Source organism: Mytilus galloprovincialis, chromosome 5 (assembly GCF_965363235.1).
Source record: "Mytilus galloprovincialis chromosome 5, xbMytGall1.hap1.1, whole genome shotgun sequence".
Taxonomy (NCBI): domain Eukaryota; kingdom Metazoa; phylum Mollusca; class Bivalvia; order Mytilida; family Mytilidae; genus Mytilus; species Mytilus galloprovincialis.
In genome coordinates, this window is record NC_134842.1 from 5,978,007 (window position 1) to 5,992,250 (window position 14,244).

The following is a 14,244-nucleotide window of genomic DNA, read 5'->3' on the forward strand; positions in this document are numbered from 1 at the left end:
GGGTAAGTAAAATCCATAGGGGGTCAGTAGTTAACCGTATAACGAACCTTTATCGCACGCTTTACTTTTTTTGTTACGTTTTGTTGAAAAATAAACAATGAAACACAACAACATTAATAGATGACGTCACCGTGGACGCTTCGTGAACCCCCTACGGTCTCATAGGGGGCCACAACGTGACGGCGTTAAACAAATCACAACGGGATAATTTACCCGCGGTGTGATAAAAGCATATAGACAGTTTGTTATTTGTTAAACATTTGATTTCGTAGTTCACCTACACCCATGAAATCAGCAAAAACTGGAAACCAACGAATAATAATAAATCCCCAGTATAGGTAGATCAGACAAGTAAATTACTGATTGAATATGTATATCATTGTATTGATTGTATTAATTTACTTTCGGAATGACAAAAAAGAAGATGTGGTTTGATTGCCAAAGCATTTTACATTTGAGCCTGGTCATCACTTAACCAGACATACAAAGGTTAATCAAAAAATCTTGATGGACAACATTGCGATGAACTGATTTATTTAATTCAATCATATTAATTTTAATAACCTTATGTTCTGGTTCTTAGAAATGGTACATCTTAAATTTAAACGAAACAACTCGTCAAATCTAAACGAAATTGATAACTGTTTTCGAAAAATATAAATGGTTTCCCAAAAAAAATAAAAAATAAATAATTATAGACCTCAAGAAATATTTTTGTACATATCAAACAGATCCATAAAAGAAGCGTCACATATATAACGCCAAAGAAAACCAGCATCACATGGAGGCATTATTATATTTTACCAAATCAAATTACTTACAATACTTCAAGACGTCTCAAATTTTTAAAAAGATTAGCATCCAATGTGGTTATTTGGTTGCAGTATAACCACCTAAAAAAACAAAATTAAAAAGTATTTCTGCATTATATTTGTTAAAATTCATTCATACAAGCACATTGTGAATGAAAATCGTAAGCAGTGGATTTTACGTACAGCTGTTAAAAAATAGATGACATATTGAATGCATACTGAACAGATGGCTATTATGCAGTTAAAATTGTGTTTTTCTCATGCATGGCGTATAGGTACACTATCTGTTTTAAAACCCCAATCGCCATTATTTTCAGACAGTCTCACCGCAACAATAATGATGAATATGTTAATAGACACTATTCTATTTAGGGACTTAACAACAGTTAAGTTGATATTAATATTGGCAGAGTTTTACTGGGATTTTCTGCTAGAATAATCTATAACCTCATTTTGTCATGTCCATGTCAATCGGTAGTTGACTTGTGTAGACTGAAGTAGACTGAAGTACTGTTTATCTACACAAGTCTGAAAACAAATTTGTCTACGAATATCGGTCAAACGTTTTCAATTCAAACTGCTTTACCCTAATCAAAATGCTTACAGGTGTATAATAGAGGTCACGTCACGAAATATACCAACATCCAAATTAGTTATACGATTATTCTCCAAGTATCTGAAAAATAATATTTTAAAAATATATTTCTGATTATCATTTCTTAAATTCCCAATACAAAACAATTGGCATGACCAATTGTGAGCAACAAGTACAATTGGATGTACATTACTAGAAATATTGCATAATTATCAGATGTTTTTCATATAGTAAATAGTTCAGTCTATGGCTTAAATGGTTTACATAAGCGGAAAACCCGGTAAAGATCTGCCCTCAAATATATAAATATCATCTTGTTCTCAATCAATTTTATGACGTTATAAGTGTTGAATTTGAATAAATCAAATGCTCAGTGATCATATTTTACAACTGTTAGTTCGATACAAGTGTAAACAGATTTTTTATAGGGCTCTTTTGATGTCTACAACTAATACACTGTTTCAATCATGTCTAAATCAAGCCGGGTGTAATTGTGTTCGCGCAGGGAATTACTTATAGAAGAACGGTGACAAGGAATATAATTCAACATTTTTATATTGACCTAATATGTCTGTATGAAATCTTTACATTCCTATTCGCATATATTATGTCTACAACGATTTCCGTTGTTTTGATTTACCAAACTATTGTTAGATAATTGATAATAGTCGCGAAGTTTGCTGCCTACCGATTGAAGGAGTTAATTACCACACACTTGCAATAACGACATAAATAAGAGAAAATAAGAGTAATGTACAGACCGTCACGAAATCGAAGTAGTCGAATCTAATCAAGAGACTTATCAGACTGTCGGGATTTTTTTAGACAATTTTGATACTATTAAGACGTTTTTCAAGTAAAGTCATGTAACGATGAAAATAGTCGAGGGCAATGTTTATTATATATGTGCATATTTAAGACAAATTTAGACTGATAAAAACAGCCACCCTTAAAGTATAAATAGTAGTTTTTAGATCAATGATATATTTTAGGATCAGTAAATAATTCGACACACAAAATCATCTTTTATAATCTAAATGAATTTGTCTTACATATGCACCTATATAATCATTAAGAAACAAAATATGATAAGAACCGATTTTCTGCTAAATCATGAAGTTCAACATGTTTAATTAATAGATTTAAGAAATAATATATCAATCGTACGATTGGTAACAAAGATCAATCGGAGACCAAAAATGTCGATATGAGCAACTATAGTTTATCTCACGGCCTCCAACAATGAAAGAAAGCCATTACATTTAGGCCTGATTGACATAATATAACACTTTATTATATCAATTATGTAGTCCAAAGGAAATTTTGATTTTTGATAACATATTAAACGGTTTGTTTAACCCTGATTTGAAGTGTAAATTTTTGATTTTTTTCTCTCTCAAACTAACGTTTTCTCTATTTCTCTTATCAACGATCTAACGATGGTGGTATCGTAGTTTCATGAATCAAATTGCTTACAAGTAATGTAGACCCGTCAAGCCACGAAACACATTAACATCTAATTTGTTAATTTGACTGTTGGACAAGTCCCTGAAAAATAGCATTTAGGAAAGGAATCACTGCATTACATTTTTCATATATGTTTGAAATCGACATATACATGTAAGTTAACACACCAATTGTTTTGGCTGTTCAATTACAAAATATCTAAACGGCCGTATTTTGCTAAATTTGAAATATCAGTAATTGTACACAAATGTAATACATGATATATTTGGACAGTATTGTTAAAATAATTGTGAATTATTTATTCTCGATCTATTTAATTGTATGAATTTCCATATTAGATACACGTCACAAAAGTACGTCTTTGGTTGAGGTGTCCGTTGTTATTCTGTGGTAAGCATGTTGTTATGTACTATCAAAGTATTTATTTTTGAAATTGGCTATGCTCTTGAGTTTGTTTGTAGTGTGTTCTTGTCAAATCTTTATTTGTTTTAACAATGCCGTATACGCCAGAGTTTTGGCTAGCAATAACATAAGGTTCAGCCTACCATTTTGTTCTTAAAATATCCTCTACCAAGTCAAGACTATGTCAGTTGTATGATGGCGTTTGTTTTTGTTGCAGTTTAGTGTTTCTGTTGTTCTTTTGCTTTTTTTAAATTTGAGATGTTTCCCTCGGTTTAAGTTTGTAGCTCAGAATTGTTTCTCTGATCCGATTTATAACTTTTCAACAGTGGTATATACTGTTGCCTTTACATAAACTAAATTAAATTAAGATCAACTGAATTCATACATTGTAGTTAAGGAAGTTCAAAAAAGAATAATAAATAACTATACATTACTATATAAAATAAAAGTAGAACGCGACAGCAAACCTGCAGTGCACGAAAACAAATTATTTTTACCGATTCAGCTTACTTACAAGCGCCTAAGAGTCTCCAAACCGCGAAATAAATTCGGATCTAGTGTGGTTACTTGAATGCTGTGCATGTGCCTGCAAATTAACATTTATAAAACGTATGTCTTGCATTACATTTTATATACTAGTATATATTATTCAAATTTGATTTACGTAGAAATTAAAGTCATCTTCGAATGAGGTTTAAATGTTAGAAAACTAATTGAAAATATTGTATGTCTTGTGATAGATTTTATACAATCCATTAAAGAGTTATCATTTATGTGTAAACTTGCGAAGTTTCTTGATCGACATTTAAAGAAACAATTATGCAAAATCTGCTATAGAAGATCTAAATTCATGTCTTCAGACAGTTTTACAATATCAAAAATGATGAATTTGAACGCAAAATAATTTATCTCAATACGCATATTCAAAGACAGCTAGGTAGATATTAGCCAGACATTCTTAAGACGATCAAATAACGACAGCTTTGCTACAATTGATTAATTTCATTTTGGGATCATTATAACTTTGGACTCCATTAGAATCAAAATGTTATCGATATTTGTCAATACATTTTGAAATAAGAACATTTTGGGTGGTTGCCAAAGTGACAACGTCACAATGAGTAATAAGTAAATAAGTATAGGTCACACAGCCATCAACACATTTCATTTGATCATAAAAAACAGCCATTTACATAGGGCACAAATATAAATAGTGGAAATAGTCAAACAGGAAAATCTACGGCCAAAATCAAAACGAGAAACAAGAACCAAAACAACAAATGACAACCACAGAACAACAGGTATATTTAAATTGAACCGAGTTCATTAATCTAAAATAGAATACAAACAAGAGTGTTTCATTAAAAAATCTAACTACAATGTTTGGTTGTACGGAAATTGTGACCTCACAGTGTCATGTTAAAAACTGAATTTCTGTTTTAGAGGTTTGGATAGGATTTAGGTAAGAATGTAACTATCTTGTTTAAACTAACTGTTTTATCATAAAACATACAAGGTAGCATAAGTTTTGACAAACATCACAATAATGTTATCGTACTATCTTTTAGTGTTTTAGAAAGAGTCCACCTGATTTGCAATACCAAATAAAATGAACAGAGAATATAATAATTTCTACAAAAAATTCGAACACGTTCTAAAATTATTTTTTTTTTTATAGTAACTTCATCACATATCTTTTTACATGACAAACTGAATAAAATTAGATGTGTGATATAGTAGCAAGACGACATTATATAGAGGTAAGTTTCCTTTTGCGGAATCAAGCTACTTACAAGGAATCAATAGCCGTCAATCCATGGAATAATTCAGAATCTAGCGTGGCAAGTGGATTGCCTGATATCATCCTGAAATATTCTTTTATAAACATTATTTTGCATTACATTTGTCATATCAATAAATACATACCAGTCTTTTCTTTTCTTGTTAATTCGACCTGTTGATACTGTTTATAATGCTTTTTTGTCATTTTTTATTTATACGGATCTTGTCTGTACACCAGCTTTGATTATTTGTAATATCTTCACTTATTCTTACAACATTTGTATAAACTTCAAGATTATAAAAAAACCGGTTTTTTTCTAAAGTGAACATTGATTGGTTAAATATTTCTCAGTCATGTCCTGTTTTTGAATTTGTTTGTTAGCTTTTTGGTCATGAATGTTTGTCTCTAATATTTAATTAACTGTGCATTTGTATTCAGATATCGCAGATCAAATTTATTCATTCATTGTTTAATCATACGTTTTTTGATTGAGTTAAGTCTGCCAATTGATATTTTATCGTATGTTTTTCTTTGTTGTGATGTTATGCTATTGTTTCAGAAAAAGGGAGAAGGTTTGGATCCATTAAAACGTTTAATCCCGCTGCAAATGTTTGCACCTGTCCTAAGTCAGGAATCTGATGTACAGTAGTTGTCGTTTGTTTATGTAATATATACGTGTTTCTCGTTTCTCGTTTTGTTTATATAGATTAGACCGTTGGTTTTCCCGTTTGAATGGTTTTACACTAGTAATTTTGGGGCCCTTTATAGCTTGTTGTTCGGTGTGAGCTAAGGCTCCGTGTTGAAGGCCGTACTTTAACCTATAATGGTTTACTTTTTAAATTGTTATTTGTATGGAGAGTTGTCTCATTGGCACTCACACCACATCTTCCTATATCCAGTCATACGAAGATTTAAAAGTGAGAGTGAAGTACGGATTTATTACGGGTAGAACTCTATAAAAACTGGAACATAAGTCAAAATTTTACAAAACAGTTATAAAAGTTGTTCGTTTTAACTCATATTTGAGTCTTATTTTTTACAAATAGTTTGTACTTAACATAACGGTTACCTTTATATTTTTGCCATTTTTTTAATGGAATGCTATTGGATTTAGCAGTAGCTTACGACAATGTTACCAAGGTAACATTTAAAATAAAAAAAAAACGACATGGCTAAAAAAGAAACATACAAACATACAAATAAAAGTACACAAGACCCAACAAAATAAAAATCCAACTAAAGACTGTTATAAATCTTCCGGACATGATTTATTTTCAATTTCATCATAATATATATAGTTGTTTTTGTTACATAATTAATGTTTGCATCGATTCCAGTTAATGAGTTTCCTTCGGAAATGCATGTAACAAGTCGGGGAATATTTCAGTTGTGAATTCACTCGTTCTATTGTTAATATCGTTTGATTATGTCAATTGTAATGGTATTTTTGGCATACCTTGGTAAAAACGTTATTCAGAATTGAATTCAAGCAAAAACTAGTTTCTGGAAAACCTTTTGAAGGTGGTATGGGTGTCTTCCTCCATCTTGGATTGTACAAATACAGAGAACCAAAGGTCCAGATTTTCCATCAAGTTAGCAAAATTTGATGCAGGAATGCAGATATTTATTGTGAATTTTCATTTAAAAGAACCAATTTATAAGAATATAACTTATAAATATTAATATTTCTGCAAATGTTGATTATTGTTTGTGATTTTTATTATTTTTTAAATTGGCATCTTAAGGGGAGGTAACTATAAAGGAGTGCATTTTCTGAAGGATTCTACATGGAATTTTCCTATTTTGTATTTTAGCCGGAAAAAACGTACGGTGACCCTATCTTTTCTTTTGATATTCTCAAAGCATTTTCTGAAAGCCATCTTTTCCTTAAGTATTTAACAAATCTATCATTTTGTTTAGTCTCTAATCACAAAATAGTGTGTTTTCCTTTATAATCCATACACAATGTGTCATTTTGTCACGTCCTGTAGCTTAAAAAAATGGGCGGTGACCTATCATTTTTATTATTTTTTTCAACATGTATCAATAGATACTACGTTTTGGCAAAGTATGAACAAATCTATGATTTTTATTTTAGACTCCCATACCAGCTTAAAAACTATAAGACCAATGACTATTGATAACGCCTGAACATCATAATAGTTCCATATAAACAAATGCAATAAAAAAGGAACATGATATCATGAGACAGCAAACCAGAAAGATTGTTTTGCCGAATCAAGTTCTGCACAAGTACAAAATGTATTCAAAGGCACGTGCTTTTCATTGACATTTCGCTTTTGGTAGGGTAATTTGATTGTAGGCAATGTCAACTTTGACAACAACACCACTGAAAGTAATTAAGAGCTTTTTAACTCGTTAACATATTGCTTACATACTACATGTAACTGAAATATGCGTACGGCGTAAGGAATGATATTTTGTCATGTATGGCTGAAATAATAAACGTAAAATCAGGACAGCAAAAATGTCTGTTCCAAAACCCTAAAACTTCTTGTCTTAGGTCAGTTGTGCTGCAAAAATATATATATATTCAATGTTGTAGTTTAATAGAAAATCTATACAGAGCCAAACAATTTAAGCGACATTTGTTTTCTTTTTTTGTTGTTGTTGTTTCTGCCTCAAAAAATACACATCAATGATTTAATCATAAAGGTTCACCTGTCATTTTAAACAGTCGTATTTTTTTGGGGGCGATTGATTTCGCGCCATTTAAGCTTTGCACGTGTAATTTTCTGTGTTGACATGAGTTATCATTGAGATGTTCATAATTATAAATTTAATGGTAACCACATTTTGAAGTTTTGAAATACTAAGGCTTTTCTACCTCAGGAATATATTATCTTAGCTGTATTTGGCATAACCATTAGAAACTTTTAGTACTCAATGCTCTTCAACTTAATTTGGCCTTTTTAACATGTTTTATTCGAGCGACACTGATGAGCCTTTTGTAGACGAAACGCGTGTCTGCGGAATATATGAAATTTAAATCCTGGTATCTATGATGAGTTGATTTACCTTCTGTTCCTGTACTTTTAAAATAAAGTTTGAAAACTATTTTTGACTACCGTGCAGAGACACACCATTGATAAGACACATGAACGTTTGAAAAAAATTGCATGGGGCGTCAACCCGGCCTCCCCGAAAATGACCGTCAGAAAGCTCTTGGAATGGTTGATGCTAGGATGAGTGTTGACGACGTCGCGGCTCGATTTAATATGCATAAGTCACTAGTTTAAAAACTAACAAACAGATATCGATAAACTGCACAGAATAAACCAATTTCTGGTAGACCCAAAAAACTAAAGTCAAGGGAGGAGCGTTACCTTCGCTTAACGTCAACACATGACAAGTTTATTCCGGCGACACGAGTAGTGCATGAATTAAGTACAGGTACTGGAGTGATTGCCAATCTGTTACCGATGCACCGGAACATGGACGAGTTATTGATTTTGAATAACCCATTTCTACATTTTGGCCCTAATGCGCTCCATACAAAGAAATTCATAGTGAATGTGAATGATTAACATGCATGCTGCTTTTGACATGTCATAATTCCTTCGTTTTATTATCAAAATTATATGTTATGATTTTGTAAAAAAAACCATGAAAATAATTTTTTTGTTTCAACACTTTTTTAGCTCCATATATAATCGTAGTGACCTATATTTTACAACAGCTAATGTTGATCAGGTATCTCTGTCATTATCTCAATATGGAGCGGGGAAAAATAAGTAATTTATTTCATTTAGAAGTGTGATATAATACGACAACAAACCAGCAACACGTATTGTTATTTTTTTGCTGAATCAAATTACTTACAACTGACTTATAGACGTCAAACGTTGGAATATATTCGCATCTAGCGTTCTTAATTTATTGTAGTTCACGTACCTGCAAACAAAATATTTTTAAAAAAGTATTTTGCTTTTCATTTGATTTATTCAATTCTAACCGAAATTCACTAGAGATAGTAGGACAAAGTAAGTGTTATACATATTTTTGATAAATAATTGAAATAGTAATTTCAACTTATTATATATATGTTACAGTAAATAGGTGAAATTAGGAATTACATGTAATTACTAAACATTTCAGTAAATACCTGTAATTACTAGCCAATTTAGTAATTACATGTATTTACTAGTTGTTTCAGTGATTACTGGTAATCACTGATTTTAAATGTCATTTTTACAGCTATTTACTAACTTGATGTTTTTGTTTTAAAATTCAAAACATAATTCAAGATACCAAATAAAAAAGTAAAGGGTAGGGTATTTTAAGTGAGCTTACTTAGGGATGTTGGAATATAAGACACATCAAAAGTGCATACTCTTTAGTGTTTTATGAATTGAAACTGGAAAATGGTTGTTTTATAGGTTTTGAAACTCCGTAAATATATGCATGCAAGACAATGATATCAATTCAAAATTGATTTTCATAATTTTGTTAAACTAAAATCTCCATCATGCACTGTGGTTTAAAACTTTAAAATCATTTTCTCCAAATATCCTGGATTTCTACCAAACTTGGACAGAAGCTTAATGCTTATGATCATAAGATAATATCCAAAAGTAAAGTTTGAAAAAAAATCCTTTTTTTTCGTATATTACTTATAAAAGGACTAGTTTTTCCCCAGTTAACATTACATACACTCTGCAGTTAAAGTTTTTAAAACATTAGAATTTATAAACCATCCTGTATTTTTACCCAATTTTGACAGAAGCTTCTTACAGTACTAGTCAAAAGATAGTATCTAGAGGAAAATTTTAATATTTTGTCCTCATTTTTGTTGAGCCTGCGATTAACAGCAAAAGAAGACTATTTGTTCTGCAAAACCCTTACAATTTTAATAGCTTAATACATCAATAACCCATCTCCAGCTAGGGGTTGAATTGAAAGTATTCAATGAGGTCCAAATATTCACTCGCAAGTGCACAACTCATCAACCTTGTTTCTCAGCTAATTTAACAAAATAAAACCAGATTGGCTGCTAACAGGGAATTATAATTTCACTATATCATTTTTATTAATGATTTAACAACAAAAAAGATATTTATTTTTTTTTTATCTAGAAGCTAATGACATAACTTTATCTTATCTTTATAAGGTAATAAGTCTAAATATTCTTCAAATTCAAAGTTTTCTTTAAAAAGTTAAATAATTAAACATAATGCTTTGGAAGAATTTTCCATTTCTGATTTCCATGTCTGCTGAAATTGGTAAAAAATCATCTGTATAATGGTCAACTTTAACCATTTTGGATTAAAACTAAACTTTTACTCTGATTTAACCAAGTATTTGAAAGTCCATATTTATTCAATAGATTTTTTTATACAAATCAACCATTCAAAATTTTAAGAGTACTAACTGATCTTCTAGTTAGTATTACCATAACTTTTGATCATCTAACCATAATACAACATTGTTTTAGCAGTCAGTAAATAGGTGTAAAAATTCATTTTAAAATTAGTAATTACTGGTAATAACTGGGCCGTTTAAGGAATTACTTGTATTAACTAAGTGCATCGGGAATTACCTGTAATTCCTAAATTTTAGTAATTACATGTAATTCCTAATTTCACCTATTTACTGTAACATATATATATATAAAGTGCCTAGAAAATCAACATATATATATATATATATATAATTAAAACATCCTCATTAGTCATTTAGGCTTAATGATTTAAGTTAGATAATAACCTATTGAACGTCTACTCACGAACATCTACACGCATTCTCAAATAATTTAAAGCCTATTATAAATGAATTTGAACATCAAATCACTTAGCTTAGTATGCATTTTACCTACAGCTGGGTAGTTGTCTTTTTCCCGACTTGTTACTTTTCTCACATGTGGCTGGTTTTATATAGGAACTTCGTAGGCAGAAAGATAAAAGTAAGCTGTATCCATCAACTTTACTTTCCGCTATATAGATGATTTTATTTCAATAAATATTTCACAACATAATGACTATATTGAATGCGTCTATCTCATCGAACTTGAGATGACGCAAACAACAGATACAGTTGCAAGTTCAACTCTCTCCGTTGTCAATCGTACGGACTCCACCAATAGTTGGTTGACCGGTTTGGAATATCAGTTCACAAAAGACAAAATGTTCGAAATGTTGTAGCTGCAATTTACTTTTCATATTGAACCTACCAAATTAGACCGGGATGGAACTTACACGAGCAACACTACAGGTGTCACATGCGGAGCAGGATCTTCTTACCCTCCTGGAGTACATGAGATCATCCGAGGTTTTGATTGGATTACTTATGTTGTGTTGTGTGTACTGTTGTTTTTGTCTTTTTAGCAATAGCGTTGTCCATTTGTTTTCGACATACGAGTTTAAATGCCTTTTTGGCATCCTTTGCCTCTCTTTTGCTTTGCAATATCCGTTTTACCAAATGAAAGGGAAGTAATATTCATAATACTGGTATAAAAACGTTTTCTTTTTCATGTTTTTCAATCAGTAGAAAATTGCATCATTGCCAAATCGGATGGCTTTTAAAAAAATCACTGTGGTTCTATTTTCCGGAATTTCTCACATTATAAGTATATCCTTAAATAGCAATATTTGCTGATATGTATTAAATATTGATCAAGTTGCTCAAACTATAAATGGATTACACACAAGAATAAATATGCAACTACTACGTTACATTTTTCTTAGTAAGGGTCCTCCCTGAACATGGTGAACATTATATCAAATCAAATTTCAATAAGTGTACAACAATAATAAAATGAAAAAAAATGCATACCGACAGCACCTTAAAAATATAATTTAAGGTGGTAAGCAATAGTTTGACCAAAATTAATTTGGCTCGTTTAATTTTCATAAAATTTTAACAAAGCTATTTACTGTGAACCTTTGACAAAAATATATAAAAAATCAAAACATTTGACCCAACCGTTTTATAAAAAAAAAATACACTGGGTATAGGGCAGTTGGACAAACACTTATTTTGATCATTGAGAAGCTTAATATTCCCTTTCAACACAACAGAATTAAAACGTTAAGCGTATTTTATAAAGTTATCTCTCTGCAATGTTAGGTACCACATTAACAAGAACAAACCATCAAACGAATGTGAACGATCTATTGCAATAACAAACCAGCAACACATCTCGGATATTTTTATGAAGTAAAGGTACTTACAGTCCTTTAAGACCCGACAAATCTTCAAATAAAATTACATCCAGTTTGCTAATTCTATTGCCATTTAAGTGTCTGAAAAAATTACATATTTTAAAATTATTTTTTTTCATTACGGTAACTTCAATGGTCAACATCGGTGTACGGTGTAATAATTTTAATTTATAAAATGACACTTTTAAGGTATGCTTTAACACCTAAAACCAACATATATTTTGAACAACAAATTCATAATGTTTTGGTTTTATGATATCAAAAACGAATAACAAAATATTATTTTTATTTAAAAAAAAAAAAAAAAAGAAAACATAAAAACACTTGAGATTTGTTTTCATTTTGTTTTTTTATTATATAGGAAAACACGGGCAGGCGCAAATATACACGGGCCAAATAACTTCAGGAATTTTAATTTTTGATATATAATACAATTGGAAAGAGTAAAACAATAAAAATAACTCCGCTGAAAATTCGAATAGGAAAGTCCTTCATCAATTGGCAAAATCAAAAGCTCAAACAAATCAAACAAATGCATATCAACTGTCATATTCTTGACTTGGTATAAGCACTTTCTGAAGAAAAAGGTTGATTAACCCTAGTCTTTAAGATAGCCAAATATCTCAGTTGTATGGCAGTTTCATAAAACTCCATTATGTGCTGACATGAATTATCATTGATATGGTTACATTCATAAATTAACTGATAACAAAATATTGAATTGTTGAAATACTAAGGCTTTTCTACCTCAAGCATAGATTACCTTAACTGAATTTGGCAAAACTTTTATGAATTTTGGTCCTCAATGCTCTTCAACTTCGTACTTTATTTGGCCTTTTTAACTTCTTTGGATTCGAGCGTCACTGATGAGTCTTTTGTAGACGAAACGCGCGTCATGCGTATATACAAAATTTAGTCCTGGTATCTATGATGAGTTTATTATATTGACAACGATGTGTAAACAAAAAAACAGACATAATAGGTTACCAATCAATACTGCGGCACAATCTCAACCATTATCAAAAACAAATAGATGAGAGACAAATTACAACAAAATGGCACACAGACTAATTAAAGATAATAGAATCAAACCAGCTGAAAATGATGAAATTATTTTGATTTGTCAATTCAAATAGCTTACAAGTATCGAAGATTCGTCAAGCCTCTAAATAGATGATTATCTAATTTGGTTATTTGATTGTTAGAAATGTACCTGAAAAATAAAATTTGCATTTTATTTGAAATTTCATATTTTGTTTAATTGTTTTTTCTATTGATATGTTTGTAAAAATAAATCTATTTGATCTAAACATTGATTACAGTAGATAACTCTGAAAGTAAGAGAAAATATATATAAACAAAATACATGGAATTATTAAAGATTGAAATGCGTTTGATCTCTAACAATGCGTTCTACTAATCGAAAACTTATAGCAATTGATATTTTCTTCCTTTTTATAACATTTCATCTAATAGAAGGTTTGGTCTCAGTTTGAAAAGTATGATTGATCACGTGCTAAAATGTCTAGATAACATAAATACATGTTGTCAATCAAATTACATGAATCTAAATGTGCTTTACAATTAAATCAATTTGAGCAACACCAAAAACTAGAATAAATTTTAGGGAAAGTGCAATACATTTTCAAAAAGCTTAAAGAAAAGACTTTATCTATTACTATATAATACAAAAGGAGGATTGAGATACGTTGCGAGAGCAAACCTGCAACACATGAAGTCAAATTATTCTCTGCGGAATCAAGTAACTTACAAGCGCCATAGAGACTTCAAACCTCGAAATATATTCGGGTCTATCATGGTAATTCTAGTCCGGGAAATTGCCCTGCAAAATATTGTTTCGAAACTTATTCCTAAACTATATTTGGAGAGCATATTATTAAAACTAAAGATAAAAGAAATTTCTTCATACAGTAACTTTGCAAAATGTACTTTAATTATCAATGACAAAATGAATTGAAGATATATTTAAGAATATGACAGCAA

At 30.4% G+C, this 14,244-nt stretch overlaps 2 long non-coding RNA genes across 2 annotated transcripts in view; both read right to left on the reverse strand.

Annotated features, from left to right (window-relative positions):
• Positions 1-1,377: 1,377 nt before the first annotated feature.
• LOC143074276 (uncharacterized) lies at positions 1,378-8,994 on the reverse strand. Its single transcript, XR_012977768.1, has 5 exons — positions 8,903-8,994; positions 5,070-5,141; positions 3,791-3,862; positions 2,884-2,955; positions 1,378-1,488 (listed from the first exon to the last, which is right to left on the reverse strand). It is a non-coding gene; the product is annotated as an uncharacterized LOC143074276 (long non-coding RNA).
• A 5,007-nt stretch (positions 8,995-14,001) lies between these two features.
• LOC143074277 (uncharacterized) overlaps positions 14,002-14,244 on the reverse strand; it is a 54,079-nt gene continuing 53,836 nt past the window's right edge. The window contains exon 3 of the long non-coding RNA XR_012977769.1: positions 14,002-14,083. This is a non-coding gene — a long non-coding RNA (uncharacterized LOC143074277). The remainder of the gene's footprint in view (positions 14,084-14,244) is intronic.